Here is a 21,850-nt window from a genome sequence, read left to right as displayed (position 1 = left end):
GTACTGCTTCTAATATTTCATTCTGGTTTGTGTTGCCTGCCTGTCCCAGATTGTGGCTGAAAAGAGTCTCTGGATGAGTCTACCTACCCAGTTAACAAAGATCAATAAATAAATCAATAACATATTGTCCAGCTTATTAAATATGCTTATTTAAATTTCTTTAACAAGTCTATTTCATTCAGACCAAATGTCATTGTTTTAGGGCTAGCCTGAAAACAAAAAAGGCAGAAAGCTGGCAATTTAAATCAGAATGTCATTGTGCTGCATAATTTGAAAACTATATTTGAACTGAGTGTTTTTAAAATCTATGAAACCAGTGATATTCAATGAACACATGTTTCATGTTTATTATCTACAATGCTTTGGAAATATCAGCATAAACTTTAAGTACATTAAAATTATTAGTGACCAACCTGATGTTTCTTAATAAATCTTAAAGATTTTAAATTAGGTGCTTAAAAAAAGTATTTAACATTTCTGAAAGACATACCCTTAATTTGGAAGGTCATTGAAAAGATAAAAAGTATTCTCTGATGGGATTTATGACTAAGCTGCAATTTGTGGACTATGCAGCTTATTTTCTGGATTTACTTGATGAAACATGACTCATTCAGGTTTATAATATGATAATGATTTTCATATTACACCAAAATCTAATACAAAATATTTTAGAAATGTAATTATTCTTCATGCAGTCAGGTCTCAATAAAATTAAAGTCACTTCAAAGCAAATATATATATATATATATATATATATATATATATATATATATATATATATATATATCCAAGGTATCTGACACATTGTAAGTAGGGTAAATGACTCATTTATTAACTTCACCTCTGCAATTATCTGTTCATGTTATAACTATATATATATATATATATGTGTGTGTGTGTGTGTGTGTGTGTGTGTGTGTGTGTGTGTGTGTGTGTGTGTGTGTATATAACTATATAGAAAGAGAGAGAGAGAGAGAATGAGAGAGAGATGATATTGCGAAAAGTTGAATATCACATAACAGCAACCATTAAAAATACTAAAACAGTAACCTTGAATACAAAATAAAGTATGTATAAACAATTGTAACATCCCATACAAAGAAAAAATTCAAAACATTTTTCTATGAGGGGCAAGCCCACCAATACCCCTCAACCTTTAATATTTAAAATCTGTTGGCCAACTAACTCAAAGAGGGAAACACTTCCTTTAAAGGGAATCACTGATGGCACACACATAGATCTTCCCTGGCAGTGATTAACGATTCTACAAAATAAAACAAAAAAGTATAAAATTCTACAAAATAAAACAAAAAAGTCAAGACATATACCTTTAAAGTAAAAACCCACCCGAAATACAAAATATACTCAACTGTAAGACATATACAACCCCCTAGTACAAACTACTTAAAAAATATAAAACACGTAAATTTATCATTATTGCTGTTCATACATTCCCAAACCTGCTCTCATTCCCTTTAATTTAAATGTGACTCACTAAAATATGTCTGAACCTCTATATGCTTATGCAAACTAACTTTATAGATAGGTTACCAGCTTTTTGTTGAATGTTAAGTATGTGCCCAGATTAACAAATGTTTGTATCGTCTAATGAAAGTTTGGTACAGATGAATTTTTCTAGATGAGTATGAGTTTGCAGATGTGTGTGTGTGTGTGTGTGTGTGTGTGTGTGTGTGTGTGTGTGTGTGTGTGTGTGTGTGTGTGTGTGTAACTGTTAAAAGGTTGGGATTAGAGTAAAGGTTAGGTAACAGAATACATTTGCTGCTCTGCATTGGCTGGATGTTTGCAGGTTAGGGTAAGAGTAATGACTTAGTAAAGGAATAGGTGTAGTGCTATGCATGTGTTATTGCCTGTGCAGTGTGTAAGTGTCTCATGTAATGGTAGTGATACAGAAAAGATTTTTTTAAGGTAAGGTGCAGAATTTAGGTTAGCTGCATGAGTCAGTTTAGGGTTAGCATTCATTAGTAAGATGGAGGGAAGGAGGTTGAAGCTAACCCTAACATTAACACTGCCCTGCATCTACCATTAACCCCAACATTGCATCTTAACTTAGAAAAACACTTTTCATAAACTATCACTATTATGACAAATTACAAATGAAGTTAGTTATATGGTTATTGGATTTGCAAGAAGAAATAAATTGCTTTCCTTTTGCAATGTTTTTTGTTTGTTTATTTATATATATTTTTGATGCCCTACACTTTCAGTGTTTTGATTGCTTGAAATGCCAGGATTGATAATTTTTGCTTTGATCTTTCTGCATTTAGATCACTCAACACACACATATATGTAAAGCCTGAATACAAAATAAAATGAATGTATACATTCCCAAAACACTGAACAGTGAACAAGATTTGATAAAGCCAATTTAAGGGCAAAAGAGCTAATGTATTTAACATCTTTTATTTTCAATAAACAAGTACTGATTTCAGAAGTTACTCTTGCTTGATTGCTCTGAAGTTTTAATTGAGGTTGTCTACATTTTGTGGTTCTTTTTTTCTTTTTTGATGGAGTCTCAGACAGCAAGTTCATTGCTCATGACGGTACTAACTGAAAGTGATCTGTATGTGTATATACGCAGCTACCCTGTTGTTGTGTCTTTCGGCTTTTCCCAGTTAGGGGTCACCACAGCGGAACTCCGGTCTGCTAATAATTGGCAGTAGATTTTTACGTGCCGAGTTGCCGGCCCTGACACACAACCTTCAATGAAGGTACGCCCATTCACGCATGTCTCCACACAGAAAACGATCTAGCTAAGAATCGAACGAGACAACGTCTTACTGTGAGGCGACAATGCTACCGCAGTTATATACGCAGCAGCTACCCTAATGGTGGATAAAGTTTGATTTCTTAAGCATCATTTTCCCCAGGCTCAGAATCGCAAAGATCAGATTGCTAGAAATTCATTATCGTCGATATGTGCGAACAGCAATGCACTTTATGGGGAAATGCCTCCCTTTGATTCGAGTTGATGTGAGTGTGGAGTTTGTATATATAAATCTGGTGGTGCAGCAGGGTTTTTCCACTTGCAAAAAACACTTCAAGTTTCCTATTTCAATTAGCTTTTTTATGAGGGGTCATTGTTTGAAGAATTCCCATCTTTGGTGATTTGCTATTTGTAGAAATGTAATGGAAGCCTGTGAATGCATGTATGTATTTGTGTGTGTGTGTGTGTGTGTGTGTGTGTGTGTGTGTGTGTGTGTGTGTGTGTGTGTGTGTGTGTGTGTGTGTGTGTGTATATCTCTCTGTTAGCACAGTTTGATGCAGTATTTCAATATTTCTTTTATATAGTTGCTGTTATATTAAAATGCTGTATTCCATCACATTTATTAGTGTGATAGCATCATTCATTCATTAGTTTGGCTTTATGAAGTGAATGTTGTGAATACCAGAAAAATAAGAAAATTATGCATGCAATAATGTAAAGAAATGCAGAGTAGGGTATTATAGTCCTGCATCTACTGTTTTTAATGCTTTGTTCTTACCATGGCTGCTTCTTCTCTTCCACCTTCTCAGAGGACCAGTTTTAGTTTTACGTTAGCTGTCTGCACTTTCCTGTATCTTTCAACAATATAACTGATGATTCACTATTGTCCCCTAGCTTATGTGTAAAAAAATAAGTGTTCTCAAAGGCCATCTGGGTCTGACTAAGCAGACCAAACACATGTTTGAATTCTTTTTTATGTGCTTTTAACAACACTAATGCTCTTCTGTTTTCTTATTCTATTATTAGATTGTTAAAGCTTCTAAAGGGAGTATCCAGACAATCCTCCAATTAATTGCAGCCTAGTGACCTGTGGATATCTAGGTCTACCACTGTAAAAGTCCTGTACAAACAAGGTTTCCAATCCTATAGTGCTGAGTTTCAGAAATAATCTAGACTAGAAACTGGTGTCATTCAGCTTTTTATTCATTCAAGATAAGCACTTTCATCTTAAAGTAGACTTCTCATACAGCTGAAGAAGTCTATTCTAAGACAAGAGTGCTTAACTTGCCAGATCATCACTGTCACCTTGTAGCCAGATCTTCTTGTTTGATTCTTGGCTGAGGTACATTCTGCGTGCAGTCTGCATGCCATCCTTGTCTTTGCATGGATTTCCTCTAAATATTCGAATTTCCTCTCATATTCTACATTCATGTGGTAGGTGGTTTAATGACTCTTCTTCTTCTTTTTCTTCTTCTTTTGGCTTTTCCCGGTTAGGGGTCGCCACAGCAGATCACCATCCGCTCATGATTGGCAGTGGAGTTTTACAGTGTCAAGTTGCCAGCCCGGTGCCCAAACTTCCACAGAAGGCACACACATGCACACACATGCCTAGGGTCAATTTAGTGTGCCCAGTCCACCTACAGCATATCTTTGGGATATGGGAGGAAACCGGAGCACCCAGAGGAAACCCCTGCGACCACAGGGAGGACATGCAGACTCCGCACAGAAGGCACCCCAGCTGAGGATCGAACCATAGAACCTCTTGCTGTGAGGTGGCAATGGTAATTGCTGCAACACCCTGGCCACCCAGGTGGTTTAATGACTCTAAATCATTCATTGGTGTGCATGTGGTATGTGTGTTTACATGTGTGTGTGTGTGTGTGTGTGTGTGTGTGTGTGTGTGTGTGTGTGTGTGTGTGTGTGTGTGTGTGTGTGTGTGCATGCATGTGTATGTGTGTGTACATGTGTGTGCACGTGATATGTAAAAATGTCTGACAATCTACTTCTGTCCCCTACTTTCCTGGTAAATTCTTTGGATGGTGATGGCCATTCCAAGGGTCATGACACGACAGCAGTGGATAGATGGGAGCTGTCCTATGAGACATATTCAGCCCATTAATATTTAGATCACTGAAATCTTGGAATGGCTATCATTCCACAAATCATAATGAAATAGCCATTACTGTGGCAAAAGCAACAAAGTTAGTTTGAGACTCTTAATTATGGCATTTTTATATTATATTATCAGTCTGTTCCTCAGCTCTCAATATAAAACTATATCATTCCTGTATAACAATAAATCAAATTTGGGAGGCAATATTGAAATTCACAAAATGATTAGTTCAATATATATTAATGATATCAGCTAAGGAAAGGTCCTCTCTTTCTTATAAATTTCAGCAAAATAACTTCACAGGCATGGAGTACTTATTTCAACCTTTCTATATCTCAGTAAATAAATGATTATTTAGGAGGTAGATGGAAAGGGGAAGAAAGAAGTCACAACTTTGTCCACATTTGGCTAAATGAGGCAGACTTTCTTATAGAATAAAGCAGGCTTTGTGGGCTTACATGACAGTACATCCAGATTTACTGATAACTCATTATAGTTGCAGAAGTATTAGAAATGGGACTTAAGTACTACGAGCAAAATACAGCTTCCCACTAATGTGTGAGCACCTGAAGAAATGCTATATGGCACACTCATTGAAGGCGAGGGAAATATCTCAGCAATGGTTTACTATAACTAACTCCTGAGCTTCCAATATATATAGATATATATATATATATATATATATATATATATATAGATATAATTTAAGAAATATGCATGAGGATATCATCAGTGATGCATCTGGACATGCGTCTTTTCTGTTACTGTCATTAAAATGGGCTGTAACTGAAGGTGTGTATTTTAGGTAATAAATCAAGATAGCTCCTATTCTTTAATTGTTGTTTATGGCAGCTAAATAGTTTCATATCTGACTATGGCCAACATGTTTCTATATAAGGAATTCTGGATTTGAAAAGGTTATGAGTATATTCTAATCTGAACCACAGGACGAGTTCAAATCAAGAAACACTCATAGCTTGCAAAAACTTTAATAAAACTATATATACAGGACTTAACATATAAACATGCAGAAAATACAGCTTTTGGGTACAACCCTTCTTCGGTGCAAAGACATATATGTGTTCTAACAGCTGTTTTATATCAAAAGACAGTGATCACATGACATTCATAGCCAATAAAAATCTGAACAAATTAAAACTCTTTCATCATGTAACAATTATGTAACTTCCTAAAACCATAACCATACAAATAATCTGTGCAACATCTATAAGCATATATACACGTGAATGTATATACACAGAATAAATGTTAATAATACCTTCATCTCTTTAAATGAATTTGCTTCATAACCAATATTGGCTTAATACTAACAGCTGTGTTTAGTCCTGGGTGACTATCAGCATGAAGTCTTATTATTCATGTATACTCTCTCAATTCCAATAAATTATTTAAGTCACCCCCTCTTACATTCTTATAAATTCTGTCAATCACTCTGAACACAAGCTATGTTCATGACCATCTTTAACTATTTGCTTGGCTAATGCATTTGATAAATTATTTCTACGAATCTCAGTGTAATGTTCTATTATATGATCTTTTAGTTTTCTACTACATTTACCTAGATAGAATGCAGGACATTTTATGCATGTTGCCAGATAGACAATATTCACTGTATTGCATGTAACAAATAAATCAAACTTATATTCTTTCCTTAAGCTATGATCTACAAAAACTGTATTGTTTGAAGACAGTACTGTTTGGACTGTTGCTCTTGTATTGGGCTGCCTGTAGATACTTTGTACAGCTTGCATAATGACACAGAAAACTACAGAGTCAAGGACAGTGATGAATAGAAACTGTGTCCTTAGTGATATGTTGATAATTTGAAAGAATCTGCTGTTACACTCTATGCAATTACCTGCCACTAACACTGAGCACCAGGAAGCTGCTGCTCAGATGGTATGTAAATTTGAAAAGCAAGTTCGTGTGTTGGAAGGTAAGGTACAAAATATAAAGAAGCCCCAATGGCAGTGGCTAAACTTGTTGGCTTATCTGGAGCTTGGTATTATACCTAGAGGACTTAGAATATTAAAGATGCTCCATTCCTATGCAAATAACTATCCAGAGCTTCTTAAAAAGTGGCAAGTGTTAAATTTAAAATTAAATGCATATTATATGTTACTCATGAAGCATTTTTATGGGAATTGAAACTAATTTGCAAGATGAGATAACTAGTTTGGAAACTGATATCTCATCAATGCATAATTTTAAAAATTGTGTGCATGTTTATAATAGCATGCTGGCGAGAGTAACTTCAATAGATCATAAATTAGAGCTTATTAAAAAGCATAAGCTCCAAAGAGACTTGAATGATTTTAAACAAGGTAAGATCTTTTCTTGGCAAAGGCAGAAATGGAAAATTAAACATAAAGCACCTTTAACTCATGGTTCAATGTATGTCCTTGATGAATTTCATGATCCTTCCCCTTTAAATGATAAATCTTCAGTCTTAGAACCTAGCACTGAAGTGGAACTACTGAATGAACAGAGCATCCCCAGTAGGGCAATGGACACAAATAACACAGTAAGCAGCTTCACAAGTAGTTTTACAAACTTTAAACAATGATAGAGTGCAGCAAAATTAAATGTTTTTCATTCAACCAGCTCCAGTTCTTTTAAACCTTCCAGAGAGGGTGGAAACGCATGCGTCAAGAGATCGAACAAGAAAATGAAAAAGAGATAAGAAGAAAAAATAAATGGAGGCCCAAAAAATGTGCAGCAGGTCAACCAGGTAGAGACTTTAAATGAAAATGATATGGACATTGTGAATGTATCTGATTTGATTTTAACAAATGACGAATGCTCAGTATTAAAGAAGAGAATTCAGTTTATTCCTGCTAACAGTGATTCAATAGTTGAAGCTTTAACTGATCTTAAAATTTTTACTCATAGTTTAAATTTGAACTTGACTTTTAAGTACAATAATTGTAGTGATGTCACAAAACTTAAAAAGTCAAGTAAATTTATTCCAAATAGTTTTCCTGTAGTGAAGGCATTTGAGAATGTGTGTGAGCAACAACTGCTTGCTTTTTATGAGAAAATAATAAAAATAAATTTTATAATTTAACTTTCTCTGAGCAAAAAGCATTGGAAAGTTTGCAGTGAAATGATAATATTGTTATTAAACACGCTGATACAGGTGAGGCAGTAGTAATAATGAATACATTTGAATATGAACAAGCTATGAAAGATTTCTTAGCTGATGCTTAAACCTTTGTAGAAATTGACTCAAATGATGTGAAGAGAATAATTTCTGAAGTCAACATGCTGATATATGTGCTGCAGTTGTCTGAAGACATTGATATAGAGTCATTTAACTTTCTGACTGTCTCTTGCCTACTTATACCAATTATGTATGGTCTCCCAAAAATACAAAAAAAGTGTATTACATTCACCTATGAGATCTATAGTCTTGGGGAGGGGCTGGGTGACAGAGCCAATATCTTTATATCTACAGCATGTGTTACAGAAATATCTTGTTAGTGTGAAAAGTTACATTAATGATACGGCAGACTTTTTAAGACAGTTATATGAATGGTGTGACTGTAAAACTGTGACCACCTTTATGTTAGTACGGATATAAATTATCTATTCACTGTAATTCCAAATAAATATAGTATTGCATAAATACGTGACTTTTTAATAAATAGAACTAATGTGTATTCTAGGGAGATGCAGAACATATGTCAGTTTTTGGAAATAATATTAAGTAGCAATATATTTATGTTTGATGATTGAATATACCTGGAGCACACTGGTGTTGCTATGGGAACACCAATTGCAAATTCATATGCTAATATAGTACTAAGTCAGTGGGAAGAGAAATATGCTTTAGATGAAAAATGAATTTTTAGAAGTAAAGTTTTATTTTTTAAAATGTTTTGTGGATGATATTTTTTGGTTTGGGGAGGTAATCAAAGTGAATTGGAGGTGTTAGTTATTTGAGTGATACGACCAATTTTCTGAAATTTAAGTTAAATTTTTCAGATAGAGAAATACGTTTTCTGGATGACAAAATTACAAAAAGTCCAGAAGTTATGGAAATCAAAGTAAATTAGAGGTGTTTGTTAGTTATTTGAGTGATACGACCAATTTTGTGAAATTTAAGTTAATTTTTTTCAGACAGAGAAATACGTTTTCTGGATAAGAAAATTACAAAAAGTCCAGAAGGTATAGAAACACCAATTTATAGAAAAAAAGTGCAGGCTAATCAGCAAAGTATGCATACCCCTCATATATTTAAGAGGATAATAAAAAATCAGATGCTTAGGCTAAGTAGATTGAATACCAATGAAAATAGATGTCTGACACAGATGAGAGAGCTTACAAATGATTTCAAACTAAGAGATTATGATAATACCATTCTCAAACAAACTATGTCTGATATAATGACTCTGAGAAATACAACAGCAAAACCTTATTTTAAACCCCAACAAATATCATCACAAATGGTTAATAATAGAATAGGTGATGTGAGATATCTTACTACTTTTAATACAAGAACTCATGGAGTGAAATAAATGATAAAGAAAAACTGGGGAATATTAGAAACTATGACTGAACTAAAGAAGTTCCTTATGAATGAACCTAAGTTTGCATATAGAAAGTGTACTAATCTTAAAAGAAGACTTTGCTCTAAGGATGTTAGGTCACAAGTAAATAAAGAAAGAATAATAAGTAAAAAACAGGGAACATTTCCATGTTTTAACTGTGTGAGCTGCAGATATATTTCTTCAGACAGTACAGTTTTTGTAGATCCTAGCTCAAGGAAAATATATAACTTTGATTTATTTGCTACATGCAATACAGTGACTATTGTCTGGCAACATGCATAAAATGTCCTGCATTCTATGTAGGAAAATGTAGTAGAAACCTAAAAGATCGCATAATAAAACATTGCTCTGAGATTCATAGAAATAATTTATCAAATGCTTTAGCCAAACATATAGTTAAAGATGGCCATGAACATAGTTTTGTGTTCAGAGTAATTGACAGAATTTATAAGAATGTAGGAGGGGGTGAATTAAATAATTTATTAGAATTGAGAGAGTATGCATGGATAATAAGACTTCGGGCTGATATTCACCCGGGACTAAACACAGCAGTTAGTATTAAGCCAATATTGGTTAAGAAGCAAATGCATTTAATGAGATGAAAGTATTGTTAACATTTATTTTGTGTATATACATGTTGCATAGATAATTTGTATGGTTTTAGAAAGTTATATAATTGTTACATGATGAAAGAGTTTTCATTTATTCAGATTTTATTTGCTATGAATGTCATGTGATCACTGTCTTTTGATATAAAACAGTTGTTACAACATATATATGTCTTTGCACTCAAGAAGGGTGGTACCTGAAAGCTGTATTATCGGCACATTTGTAGGTTAAGTCCTGTATTGTAGTTTTATTAAAGTGTTTACAGGCTATGAGTGTTTCTTGCTTTGAACTTGTCCTGTGGAATTTATCAGACCTCGTTTACTGCAGGAACTTGTCCTTTTGCTTGTTTGGACTGTATATTCTTATCCAGTCAGTGTTCATGTTTTCAGATATTAAAATGAAATGAATTCAGGTCTTCAAATGCTTGTCAGACGTGCATTAGTGATGAATATTCTCTGTGTATGCTTACTGATCATATTTTGCAATTAACCAGTATACCTCTATGTTATTAAATTTAACATACACAAAAGTAGTTGCAATATTAATCACAACAAAAGTAACACAGAAAAACATCTATTTGCAATATGATTAATGATTGTTTTACCACATTTTTTGTCTTGCAGCTGGAGGACATAAGCATGCAATAGGAATGCTAATTAAGGCCCTGAGGTAAAAAAGGTAAAAAAAACCTTGCCTTTATTGCAACACAGTACTTAAAGGATAGGTATAATAAAACATTTCCAGCTATTATCATCTCTAATGTACTGATACAGATGATCCAAATCAATGCAGGACGTCAGAAGCAGCTGGTAATCTGTTTGATTCCTGATTAAGGTAAATGCTCAGACTTGTCAATGAAAACAGGCAGATGACATTGTCATTGTTTTGCACAGCAATCATCATCACCAAGCAGTGATAATGACAGTACTGGACAGAGTGGATCAACTGTCTGTGTTACTGTAATGCAATCTAGGGTGCTCATGCTGATGGCTGACACCACCGTCCTGTCTGTCTCTAGCAAATATGAAAGTAGTTAGCTCAGGTTGCTCCACAGAGGAGACGGATGGGGTGATGCCAGCATGTGGAGGAAAATGGGCATGACTACATCTTTATTGTCTGGTCATGACTGCCATGTTCACAGCAGATATGCCAACGCAGGAAGTGTATGCATGCTGAAGCAGAAACATTGATGCCTGATGGGCAAGGTTGGTTCTGCTGAGAGAGGATCTGTTTACCATGTGGCAATTGGCTAAGTACAGTCAGGGCACATAGACCCCTGCTTGTACTACAACACTGCTTGTAGTACTGTAGAGGCCAGAGATTCTATGGACCATACCATAGACAAAATACTTTAATTCTGTGCAGCCAGTGATGCCATTAGGCATCATAGGCTCTGTGCTCCTGTTCTTCATACAGGACCCCCAGCTGGTGTGCAACATGATCTGTGGCATCAGCAAGTCCATGGATGTCAAATCTATGACTTTTCTGGGGACATTCATTTGATTGTAGGAGTAGGAGGAAACCCTCTGATATGTGCCTACACACACCATTTGCATGCCTACTTCTACTGTGTCAGGCAGTATCAATGTGTTGTGGGGAACTGTCAACATCAGCAGCAGTCTCAATGTGAGCCTGTTGAGCACAGGCCTCATACTGTCCACCATGCAATGTGTACTCATTGTCAGAATTGCTGTACAAGTTTCCCTCAACATCTGAGACTACAGTCACAGCCAAAAGACTGTCCCCATCTTGGCTGGAATGCATCACCATGTCACTGTCCTGTGTGTCAAGAGCCATGCTGCCATACTGAGACACATCAGATCCCACACTGGCATTAGTGGATGTGCTAAATAGAGGATACAGGCAGTTAATGTGCTAAAAGAAGAGACAGATGTCACAGATCATGACAATGTGCTTACCTAATATGCTGTATATCTTTATAGATATATGACACATCTATCTTACTTTAATGTTACAGATAATACTGACTTTTACCATTATGTCTTGTCTGTGTATGGGTCATGGAATCTACATAACAGGGAATTGACAATTATTCTACATGTCCAACTTACTTGACATGTGTAAGGAATACAAACATAACATTCACCTGACAAGTCCTCACAGGAAGATGGTGCAATAGAAAAGGTATTAACTTCCGCTGTTGTAGGAAAACAAATTCAGCATTATAAATCACATCATTGCCAGCACAGACCATTTCAAAAACATTAAAACATACAGCAGGTATTACATAGAGATGCCACTTGTTTCTGCACTTGATGATGCAGTCTGTCCTATTAATGGGTAGAAGGACATAGTATTAATGGAGGACAACAACAGAACTAACAGCGTTGACATGTATGTAAGACAGGTAATAGCATACTACTGACAGACTTCCACTGTTGTCAGGTTGTGTGTTGTACTGCATATCCTGCAGTTGTAAAGTAAAGAGAAAGGCAATACAGTCACATCTGCATGCAGTGGAATACTGATAAGATGACATTTATGATACAGTAACAGGGGCTGTGGATACTCATGTGATATATGGTACATCTGTTAGCCAGATGTCCTTCTGTAGAAAAACAGCGACATTAATGTCATGTATCACAGGTCTGCTACCCACTGCTGCAATCTATGAACCTGTTGTGGTAACATACTTGGTCTGTTTGGACTGTGCCCATAGCGAATGTTCCTGTAGTGTTCAATGTTAGAGAAATATCAATATGACAGTAAACAGTAGTGCCATGACATCAGGCTGAGGCAATAAGAGGTAGTGGTCACAGTAACGCTGTATGGAGACACTCAGCTTTCATTTTCTGGTGTTTTGCAGAAGAAGATGGACCTGTGAATATTAACACAGACAGCATTACACATGTTGGTTGCACTGTTCTGTCTGTACCAGAGTTGTATGGCTATATGTCATTATCATCCCCCTGTGTGGATTTCTGTGCATGATTCAATTCCACTGGTAAAAATCAAAAATGACAATACATGAATATGCATGCAACAGCAAATGCAATGATTTACTAGATAGTCATCTGTGTCATGCAAAGTAACACATACATGTTCGGCCCTGGAACGCCTGCTTATATCCCACCCCCATGTATGCATCACTCCCCAATCGCTGTATGCAGGGATACAAGAAATATTGTGATCTCATCAGGATGGTCAATGGTAGGCCACCACTGGCAGTATTCCTCGATCTCTCATACTGTTGTAACCTATTGGCTGCATGGAGGATCATGTCAGAGCAGTATCAGTGACAGGCCTCACAGGATCTGTTGTGATTTCTCACCACATTAATCATGTTGGTGATGTTGACTCACACTTCTTTCCTCCATACCAGGTCCTATTAGATCAGTGATAATTCAGTTCAGCAAATTGCATTTTTGGTGCACTTACAATGAACATGCCATTTGTCAAACTGTTCATACTGAGATTGGAGTACAGTGAGGATTGGGAAATTTGCCCTTTCCTCACTGTAGTGCGATCTCAGAGTTAGTATATATAATTAGCAGGGGGAGGCAGCTCCCCACATGACTGGAATTTGATGAACAGCATTTCCAATGAAATGTCATTTGTTGAAGTGACTTTTTGCTGAATTAATATAGACCCCTGCATAGTGCATTCCCTAACCTCCAAGGAGTCTACATCCATGTTGTCTTAGAGCATTTATGATAATCTCATTCTCCTGTGGGGTGAAATTTTCACCCCTAGGTCTGTTTGCCATCTGAAAGACAATGATCTGCATATGTTCATATTCATGAGGTACCCACTTATGGAAATGATTATGTGGACAGCTTATGGCACCTATGCATCCTTGTGCAATGCAAAATTCTATGAAACATGCACTGTGACATATAATAATGTGACACATAAAAACTTATAAGAATGCCTACATACATAACAGTTGTAAACCAAACATAATTTGTGATACCTGTAGAGGCTGTCTGTGAGAATCAAACCCCTTAAAGAGGGTGTCCATTGAATGGAGGTCCAAACACAACAGCATCATCCTACAGGAGTCACGCTCTGCATGTGTTTCACATCAAAATACTTCAAAAACATATGGGTACAACAGACATGTGTGTGGCTGTAGCTGTAATGCAATTGCAGCATAAAAACAGACAAGTATCTAAAAACAATCTTTTATATAACATGTTATACTTGATGACCTCAGATCAACATGATCATTACTGATAAACAAGAACAAGACTTGGGATAATAAAAACACAACCAAACTGTAAATCCTGTGTGTTGGCAGTTGGACAAACAATAATACACTCCAAATTAAAGAAAAACTACAATTTATTAAGTGCTTTCATTTAGAAAAGTAGGAACTTCATCAGAATGACAGTTAAAACTCGCTGAGTATCTAAATTAACCAGATCTATTAATTAATTAAAACCAGCCAATAAAATATGCTTACATTAGTTAAAAATCTGTGAGTCCATAATTATTTAAAGAAAACCATCCATCTAAAACACCCTGACATGTAAGACAACAAATGCCCTTTATAGGCATATAGCACAGCATCCTACTCATGGCTTCAGGTTTACTGTTGTGGAGCAGGTTGTTTTTGATACCAGGGGTTATATAGTGAATGAACATCTTGATAAAAATGAATTAAAGTGGCAATTATGTTTGAATGTCAGAAATCCCCTGGTTTAAATGATGCATTGAGCCCCCATTGTAAAGTTAAAAGATTGGATGCCTAATATAGTCTACTTTATGCTATTTTAGATGGATCAGACCATTGCTACCTGCAAACTGAGTGGGGTCTCAGTGAGCATTTTTCCAGGTTTACTAAATTTACTATTGGAGTATCAACCTTATTGAGTTGGCTACTTCCAGGAGGCTTTGACATGTCCAGGCACTCAATTGGACTAAGGAGGAGACTACCCAGATGCTGACCATCTATGCTGAAGTGGAGCATTGCATGAGAGTCAAGCAAGAGTAATGCCTGTCTCACTGCTTACACATATCTTTTCATTTATGTGTTGGTAACTCTTATTTCTGTAGATTATAATGGCCAATAGTGATTATGTGTCAGGTGTTTCCACATTCTTCTGTTATCTGCAAGAATATGGATACACACACATGCAGTAAACTGCTTAACAAGAAGAAACATGTTAGCTGGTAGCTTGGCCTGTAAAGAAACAGGCTAACATACTTGTGTTTTGGTGCACTGCAGGTTCAACTCCACATGCAGGAAACATATCATTATATTGTTATCTTTGTGTATTGTACACAGTGTTGAATATTCTTCTCGACATAACTATTTATTGATATTAATGGTTATTTTGTGCATGCTTATGAATAACCTGGCCATTTTTTAAATTATTGCAAACATCTTCATAATCCATAATATTCTGTTAACAGCAACTTTTTTAGTACAAGGTTATATGTAAAGCTTGAAACAGACTGCCATATTTCTGATAAAACTTTTTGTGGAATATAGTATTACTCTGTTCAAAGATCTATAGACCTGTGTATGTAACATTGCAAAATGTATATGGTTATTCACTAATGCTCTTCAAAAGTAAAGTTTTTAGAACATGGTCTGACCAATGTATACCCCTGTTATTTGAGAGCAACATCATACATAGTTGCTCTTTTCTTTTTTGAAGGCGATGAGGACAGGACCTGAAATCATGCCCTGTGCAGCCAGAAGATGCACAAGCTTGAGGAGCAATGGAAGGAGAGAGGCATTTCACTTAAGTTTTCTGTTTTGTTAAATAACATGTATTTGATCCTGTTACAGGCCCATATTTTTTACATGTATGTTGCTTATAATGCTGGAACACCCATCATGCATCAGTAAGGTAAGTGCAATAATCACACAATCACTGTGTTTACAAATGTGTGTAAATATCATTTAGGAGCAAGCCATATTTACTGAAGATAGTTTTTGAAATGTAGGCTACAACCTAAATGACAGTCAGATTTGTATAACTGCCACACATATGTTGAGGTAGATTTTTACATACAAGTTTCTAGTGCTTTGACTGCTGCTTATAATGCATGTGGTGGCATACTTGCTTGTATGTGTGGATGTTGATTCCAGTGACTAATCTGTTGTTCATAACATGTTCACATACTGAATGGATGTCTGTTGTGTCAGGGTTCACACTGTCTTGGGTAGACTCTGTGCATGCCCTTCATTTCAGCCTTTTTATTGTATCTGCCTACAACACCTTGGGCATTTTTGTTACTATATACTTGCTCCTGTGATAGTGAATACTTGTGCATATAGCCATTTCTTTGCACCAGTTCATAATCACAAGCTTCATCAGGATGTTTGCATTTTGCAGGGTACTGATTGGTGATGAATGTAGCTAGGTCAAGTATAGAGGTATAGACAGACAATACTGTTTGTACAACATAGACTAAATTCTCATGAGTCACAGACTATGACTGTGTTTATCTCAGTTTCTAGTGTGTTTATAATTGAACATTATTAATATTTGTTAATGTTATATTCATTATATTGATGTGGGTTCAGGCAATGACCATGCTTCCTGTCTCAGAACTTTGTCATATGACTTGCATATTTTACAATATAGTCTCTCTCACTTTATCTTCATTTTAACAATGTTAATTAGTGGCTGTTCATATGACTCATTATGTGCAGAGATTACAATTTACATTCAGGGAGCTCATGAAAGGGAAAAGAATGGAAATTATGATATCCGGTCAGACACTCAGCCAAGCAGTTTATTGAGGCAGCCGTTATTAAACAGTGCAGTTTCCAATACTAATGTTATCTTTCTATTTCTAAGCTTTTATTTTGTCAAATTGTAGTTATGATAATGTTGCATGAAGCAGTGCTGGGCATGCTTCCATTCATGTCAGGATATGTTACAGGAGCTCGCTTTATGTATACTTGCCACGCTTAATGTTGGCCAATAAACAACTGTTCAGGTCATGTCATGCTTTCCAAGCTGTGTTATGCATGCCTTCACTGACCTGCTCAGATTGCACGATAGATACATTCTCCCTGGCATGCTCTGTTACTGGACAGATCCATAAGTATAGATAAAGTGACATAGAGAAGTTGTGTGCATGGAGCCATTTGCTACCAGTAATTCTGTTGATTATAATTGTGGTACTTCTTAATGTTTGCAACATTTCAACTGGAACTGTGTTTTAAATAAGAATGTCAGTGTACAGTAGTAAACCATCAGTCTCATATTTGTAGATATAGAACTCATATGTAGATGGGATGTTAATTAATGTATCTCAGATTGCAGATGTGCACATCAGTTTCATTTTAAGGTCACCTATGATCTTTATGGGAATTTGCAACATGATAGACATTTGCTTTTCATTGCTATGGTTTTGACTAATGACATACATTGCATATGGCGGTACAGTGGACTATGGTCATGACACATTTTAACATTTCATAAGGACTATTTTCTGCCTGTTCATTGTGCCATAGTGGGGTATATTATGCAGACAAGTATAATCAGGTATGCACATGTCATTTCTGTCCTGTGTTGTGATTCATTTTGAGAGAGCATGGGACCTTTGGACAGTCATCAATTAGACATAAACAACGAGTGCATGCCAGGCCACTGCCAGAGTCCTCAGAAGATGACGACCATGACAATGATGAGGATGATAATGAAGAAGCTGGACCTGCACCTGCATGTGCCATCATTGCTACTGCATGCCAGATAAGACAACACCAGGAACAGAGAGGCGATTATCAAGATCAGATCTGGGAGGTTATGATTGATGTGTTTCGAACACAGATGAGGGACATGATTGGAAATTGTTCCCAAGACACAGCATGGGCTATGAGTGACTCATTAAGGGAGATAGCCTGAGAGATCATTCATGATGTTCATTCCCATCAGGATGGTCCCTCAGTTCCATAAGTATTGTCTTTATGCTCCAGTTGTGTAATGCTGCCAACATGCTGTTTGCCATATAGTTGACTGGACTGTAGATACATTACTGTGCATGCATACCATGTAGCTGCCATGCTTGTGTTTTACATATGCAAATATACAATGCAAATATAATCATGTGACGTAATTATGTTTTAATACGTGCATGACACACATTAACACAGTGCGCTTTTCTTCAACATTCAGCTGAACTTGCTTTGTGGCAGTAAACCTGCAGCTACAGTAGGTCATACCTATGGCCAGTCCTCGTTTACTGACTGCATTGGACAACAATTTAACATTCATGTATACACCATGGGAAAGGTAATTTTTTCAGTAGCTGTGTAATATTCTGTGTTTGCTGTATGTTATATTTCCACATCCATTCCTTATTCCCAGAATTTCACACCTTCATGCAATATTTGTATACATTAACTTATGATTGTATATGCCTCTGCACATAATTGAATCCATACAGTAACGCCATTGTTTATTTGACATGTGAGCATTTGCTGACTAATTGTTTATGTGCTGTAATGATGCTCCCAGGAGTGTCCTCTGCTCACTATTTAGAAGGGTGTGTGAAATACCCTGCAGCTGCTTACTTTACATTGTCATGACAATATATGTGTATGTGATTGAGATTCTTAGTTTGCTCGCCTATGCCTGTTGAAGCTACATTATTGCACATTACTGTGTGTATGTGTGATTTATAGATGCCCATTTAGGTGGACCTTAGCAGTGCAGTCTGCCCATGTGACATAAATTTGCCCTTTGCTTAAATGCATTTTGGGTTGGTATCAACAGCACCCTGTGTGGTGTATTCATGCATTTGCAGTGTGTGACCTTACCTTGTTGTCCTGCTTTATTATCTTCCTTGATATGGGCTCAGGTTCTTCACATCCCTTCCACCTTCGTAGTTACATAATACATTGTGCAGATATGTTTACTTTTATTGCAATTATGGCCCATTGTGGTGTGTTACTTTGTTTACAAGGTCAACATGTGCAAAATCTATGGCCATTATAAAGATGCAGGACATATGCATGCACACAAGTCAGTGGCTACTGCTTGCAATACATCCTTTTTGTCATTATACTTGTGTGTTAACTATTGTACATTGTTGAATTCATGTGCACAACCAAATATTTTGTATTGAGCTTTAGTGCCAGATTTGTGAACATATTCTTACATTTCATTTGTGTGTGTATGTATAATGGCATTGCTTTCATGAACATTCCTTTTAGGCACCTGAGAGTCATACATACAGACCTACACCTGTGTGTTTCCTTTGACATGACATATGTGTGTTACACATATGCATTATATTGCACATTTGTTTGGGGTTGTGTATGCCTAGTTGAAATGGAGCAGCCATTTTGCTACTTGGCTCCAGCACTGTTGTTTGGCACTGTGCTTGATTGTTTGCCTTACACTTGCATGAGCAGAAGTTCTTTTCTGTCATCTGCTGGAATTATCTAGCACTGCATTTGCTCATCTGTAATGTAGCTTAGGTTACACTTGCACTGCTGACAGACTACTTGGATATGTGTTTACTTATCCAATGTGTAGTGTGACCCTTAGCTATTACCCTACAGCACAAATCTACCATTGGTTATAGACATCCAGCTATGACTGCCATACAGTTTGCAGCATGTCATAATGTGATAGGTAGACATGTGTTTCTGCATTTCACTATGTCTGGTATGCATCCCTACTCTGACAATTTTCCATTGCCCATGTTCTGCATTGTGCCATCTGTATAACTTACCTGTCTTTACTGTTGTTTTCCAAACTGCCATGTGTTTTCATATTTGTTCTATGGGTACACCTGCTGTGATGGCCTTCTCCTCCTCATTCCCTGTCTTTACTTTTCCAACTATTCTTAAAAGAAAATAAAAAATGGGGCCTGTTCCTACCAAAAAAAAAAAAAAAAAAAATATATATACATATAAATAAATATTATATATAAATATATATATATATATATATATATATATATATATATATATATATATATATATATATATATATATATATATATATCCATGCCCCTCTGAATTTTCTCATATTTTCTTATTCCAACACACCTCTTGCATGTCCTTATTCAAACATACCCAACATCTGCTTACCTATCTCCCAATTTCCTTGGGTATGTGCATTACCTGTTTTTCCAACACATGTCCTACACCTATCCTTAGCTAATGCTAGCTGGGGCAATGTGGCCATGATTGCCCTCTGCCTTTATTAATTTTTTATTAAGAAAATATATGGATTCTGATGGAATCCGTAAGTGATAGCAGATTTTAATAATAACAGAGTTACAGAGATATTCTGTAGTCACCCATAAACTTACTGGAGAGATTCTGTTATAGATATGTATTAATGAATGTCAGGCTGCTTAGATTGTGACATTCTCTCTATAACTTTGTTAATGTTTATCACGCATAGAGATTTTTCTTTTTTTTTTTATTTAAAAAACTATGTATAGCTTTTTAAATCTACTTGAAATAAATTTAAATCTACTTGAAATAAATTTGTAATCTACTTGAAATAAATTTATAATATAAAGTAAACAACTAAAAACACATAAAACTATATATATATATATATATATATATATATATATATATATATATATATATATATATATATATGTGTGTATATGTAGACATAGTCCTCAACAAAATTTAACATTAAATAAAGCCATTAAAACATTTCCAATAGGTCTGTAAGTTTTTGTCAAGATAACTGTTTATGCATGATATTGGATGTTCAGTTATCCATAGTTTATAACTCGTTGTTGCATACACTTTCTGCCAAAGAAATAAACTCAGAAAAAGCGGATACTTTTATTTTCCAGTACATTGGGATGACTTTCCTGACAATAGCCAGAATATACCAAAGGAGAGGTACTGGAGCTTTTTGGTATGGAATCCAGAACTGGAACATTAAACAATATCAAAAAGTTTGTAATAGTGCAATTGCCTGACTGTAAAGCTTTGACAAGTTTCTAAATTCTGCCCAAATGAAATAATCATTCAACACTCTATAAACATATGAACCCAATTTGCCTCTCAACTTTCATCACACCTCCAACATTTTAAATTTTTTTTCTTATAAATCAAGCCTACTTTATGTTTTAGATAACTTCTGTGTGAATACTTCCAAGTGAAAATTCTCCAATAGAGTGACAAGGTGGTGCTACTTATGGACTTCAAGTATAATTTTTAATTAGCTTCTAAGAAAATTTCACTATTAATTTTAGTTGAATAATCCCGAAACACTAATCAAAAACCACAAATTCTGTTCTTAAAATCCTATAAATCATTGACAAATAAGATATATTTTTGATCCCATCACTGCTGATTTAAAAAAAAGGATTCCAAAATTTTTGGTATAGGTTTAGAATTTATATTTAAAAAAAGGTATACTATTATTAATACATTCCCTTAAAATGTGTATATTTAACCAGTTATATTTGTTTTTACTGTGTATAGCCAAAAGCAGATCAGCTGTACATATTTTATTTCCATATAAGAATTGAAACCAAAATTTTAAGTTATTTTCTTCAAGATCCATTATTTTACTTATGTTAAAGGAAGCCAAATATTCATTATTATAGGCTATAGGAAACATCAGAATTAATAAATGTTTGACCAAATAATTATTATCCATCACTTTCTTAAACATATTCGGAATATTGTTAATACAAGGAGAATAAACAGATAAACTTCTAAAATTCATACAATAATGTTTTAAAACCCAATACATTTTGTTAATGCCTGTAGGAAAATTTGGATTCATTTCAAGAATAGTATTTGAAATTAAAATAGTTTCATGCACTAGTTTCCAATCTGAAGTACAGGAAGATTTAGCCAATGACACACTATACTGAAAATAGTATATAGTTGGAAAAAAATTGATACTTATA

The sequence above is a fragment of the Protopterus annectens genome, chromosome 10.part0 (genome assembly GCF_019279795.1).
Source record: "Protopterus annectens isolate FY-2018-M chromosome 10.part0, PAN1.0, whole genome shotgun sequence".
Taxonomy (NCBI): Eukaryota; Metazoa; Chordata; order Ceratodontiformes; family Protopteridae; genus Protopterus; species Protopterus annectens.
This window is presented reverse-complemented; position numbering follows the sequence as displayed.